Source organism: Triticum urartu, chromosome 5A, assembly GCF_056163025.1.
Source record: "Triticum urartu cultivar PI428250 chromosome 5A, HENAU_Tu73, whole genome shotgun sequence".
Lineage (NCBI taxonomy): Eukaryota > Viridiplantae > Streptophyta > Magnoliopsida > Poales > Poaceae > Triticum > Triticum urartu.
Genome location: NC_141877.1, coordinates 624,278,695 through 624,282,289, shown reverse-complemented (window position 1 = coordinate 624,282,289; position 3,595 = coordinate 624,278,695).

Genomic DNA, 3,595 nt, shown 5'->3' with positions numbered 1-3,595 from the left:
CCCATTTTACAAATTCCAGAGAGATTTTGCAAATAAAGTCGAAATTCATATTTGTAAATTTTCCCAACAGCTAGACCACATATCACATGGGAAACTTATTTTTTTTTGATATTTTCATCATTTTTTTATTTTTTTAAAACTGAAAAGGCGGTCCACGGGGGGTGCATGCGAGGGAATTTTTGGGCCAAGTTAGTAATGACGCACCGTGGGAGTGGTGCGCCATTACTAGTTCACCGTGGGAGTGGTGCGCCATTACTAGTTCAACTAGTAATGGCGCACCACTCCCATGCTGCATCATTACTAGTTTTCGAAAAATATAAAAAAAATTGAAAAAATTACTAGTGGCACACCATCGATGTGGTGCGCCATTACTAGTTTAACTAGTAATGGCGCATTATCTCCTGGTGCACCATTACTAGTTTTAAAAAAATAAAAAAAATTGAAAAAAATGAAATTTTTTTTTACTAATGACGCACCGTGGATGTGGTGCACCATTACTAGTTTAACTAGTAATGTCGCACTATCCCCTGGTGCGTCATTACTAGTTTTGAAAAAAAAATAAAAAAAATCTTGTTACTAATGGCGCACCGTGGATGTGGTGCGTCATTAGTATTTGGACATTAATGGCGCACCAACACATGGTGCGCCATTAGTATATAGTAGTGGCGCACCACATGTCTGGTGCGTCATTAGTGTCAATTTCATCTATAGCCCTTTTCCTAGTAATGGCGTTCGCAGGCCCCGTGAAGACTGTGCTGAGTTTAGCGCGCCCTTCTACCGATCAAGCAACGGGCTGCCGCTGTGTCGCCACATCGGGCCGCAGCGCCGCCGCCCTGTGGTTCTTCTCCCGGCTGCACCGACCCGCATCACCGCTGCGTCGCCCTTCGGGCCGTAGTGCCACGGCCCGCAGCCCACCGCCTCCCCGGGGCCGTCCGCTCCAGACCGTGCCCATGGCTGCACCGACCCTCGCACCGCCACTGCGTCGCCCCGATGGGCCGTAGCGAGCGTGGCACGCGGTCCACACCATCGTCCCGAGGCCTTCCCCCACGGTTGCACCGACCTGCGCTCTGCCGCTGGGTTGCCCCTTCGGATTGTAGCGTCGCGGCCCGCGGTCCCTACGATCGCCCTGAGGTCTTCCGCCGTTGCCCTGACCCGCCCGCCGCCACTGTGTCGCCCCTTCGGGCCGTAGTGCCGCGGCCCATGGTCCACCACCGTCGCTGCGCATCGACTTCTCGTGGTATGCGCCGCGCCGCCTCCCTTGGCGCGAGAATGCCACCGTTCGCGCCGGTCTTCGTCATGCTGTCGGGTTCTTTGCCTCCTTCGAGCATCGCCGCCACGCTCCTAACCTAGTCGCGCCGCTCTTCTTCGGCCGCCGTCGCCGCTACCCTAGTAGCCGCTGCAGCGGCCCATCCACCCCGTTTGTCTTCGTCCAGCACCAGCTCGTCGTTAGCGTCGTCGTCATCTTCCCCGACCACTTCGTCTACTCCGACAACCGCGGGCAACATCGGCCCCGCGCTGATTGGCGCCGCAACTGTCGTCGAGTCCTTCTCTGCTGGCCTCTTCGACATCTCCGACATGGTGTATATCTCGTGCAGGTCCCAGTATACGCATGCCCGGTTGTGACGCCCCCGATTTAATCGTACACTAATCATACACGCAAACGTGTACGATCAAGATCAGGGACTCACGGGAAGATATCACAACACAACTCTACAAATAAAATAAGTCATACAAGCATCATATTACAAGCCAGGGGCCTTGAGGGCTCGAATACAAGAGCTCGATCATAGACGAGTCAGCGGAAGCAACAATATCTGAGTACAGACATAAGTTAAACAAGTCTGCCTTAAGAAGGCTAGCACAAACTGGGATACAGATCGAAAGAGGCACAGGCCTCCTGCCTGGGATCCTCCTAACTACTACTGGTCGTCGTCAGCGGGCATCACGTAGTAGTAGGCACCTCCGGTGTAGTATGAGTCGTCGTCGAAGGTGGCGCCTGGCTCCTGGGCTCCAACATCTGGTTGCGACAACCAAGTAGAAGGGATAGGGGGAAAAGAGGGAGAAAGCAACCGTGAGTACTCATCCAAAGTACTCGCAAGCAAGGAGCTACACTACAAATGTATGCATTGGTATCAACTGGAATAAGGCTATTATATGTGGACTGGACTGCAGAAAGCCGGAATAAGAGGGGGATAGCTAGTCCTTTCGAAGACTACGCTTCTGGCAGCCTCCGTCTTGCAGCATGTAGAAGAGAGTAGACTGAAGTCCTCCAAGTAGCATCGCATAGCATAATCCTAACCGATGATCCTCCCCTCGTCGCCCTGTGAGAGAGCGACCACCGGTTGTATCTGGCACTTGAAAGGGTGTGTTTTATTTAGTATCCGGTTCTAGTTGTCATAAGGTCAAGGTACAACTCCAAGTCGTCCTGTTACCGAAGATCACGGCTATTCGAATAGATAAACTTCCCTGCAGGGGTGCACCACATAACCCAACACGCTCGATCCCATTTGGCCGGACACACTTTTCTGGGTCATGCCCAGCCTCGGAAGATCAACACGTCGCAGCCCCACCTAGACCAACAGAGAGGTCAGCACGCCGGTCTAAACCTAAGCGCCCAGGGGTCTGGGCCCATCGCCCTTAGCACACCTGCACGTTGCGTGGGCGGCCGGAAGCAGACCTAGCCTAGTAGGCGTTCCAGTCCAATCCAGTGCGCGCCGCTCCGTTGCTGACATCACGAAGGCTTCGGCTGATACCACGACGTCGAGTGCCCATAACTGTCCCCGCTTAGATGGTTAGTGTGTATAGGCCAGTAGCCAGACTCAGATCAAATACCAAGATCTCGTTAAACGTGTTAAGTATCTGCGAACGCCGACCAGGGCCAGGCCGACCTCTCTCCTAGGTGGTCTCAACCTGCCCTGTCGCTCCGCCTCAAAGTAACAGTCGGGGGGCCGTCGGGAACCCAGGCCCACCTCTACCGGGATGGAGCCACCTGCCCCTTCAGCCCCCATCTCCGAACAGTATCACAGGTAAGGTAACTGTGTAAAGTATATTGTATATGCCCGTGATCACCTCCCGAAGTGATCACGACCCAGTGGTATAGCATGGCAGACGGACAAGAGTGTAGGGCCACTGATGGAACACTAGCATCCTATACTAAGCAGTAGGATAGCAGGTAATGGTAACAACAGTATTAGCAAGGGTAGGCTATGCATCAGGATAGGAATAACGGAAAGCAGTAACATGCTACACTACTCTAATGCAAGCAGTATAGAGAAGAGTAGGCGGTATCTGGTGATCAAAGGGGGGGGGGCTTGCCTGGTTGCTCTGGCAAGAGAGAGGGGTCATCAACTCCGTAGTCGGACGGGGCAGCAGCAGCGTCGGTCTCGGTGTATAGCGAGAGAAGAGGGGGAAGAAACAATAAATATTTAAGCAAACAGGTGCATAGCGATGCATGACATGACAAGTATCGGCGCGAAGGGTGCCCTAACGCGGTATTAGGTGATACCGGTGAAGGGGGATAACATCCGGGAAAGTATCCCCGGTGTTTCGCGTTTTCGGGCAGAGAAGCCGGAGGGGGAAAGTTGCGAGTTTGATA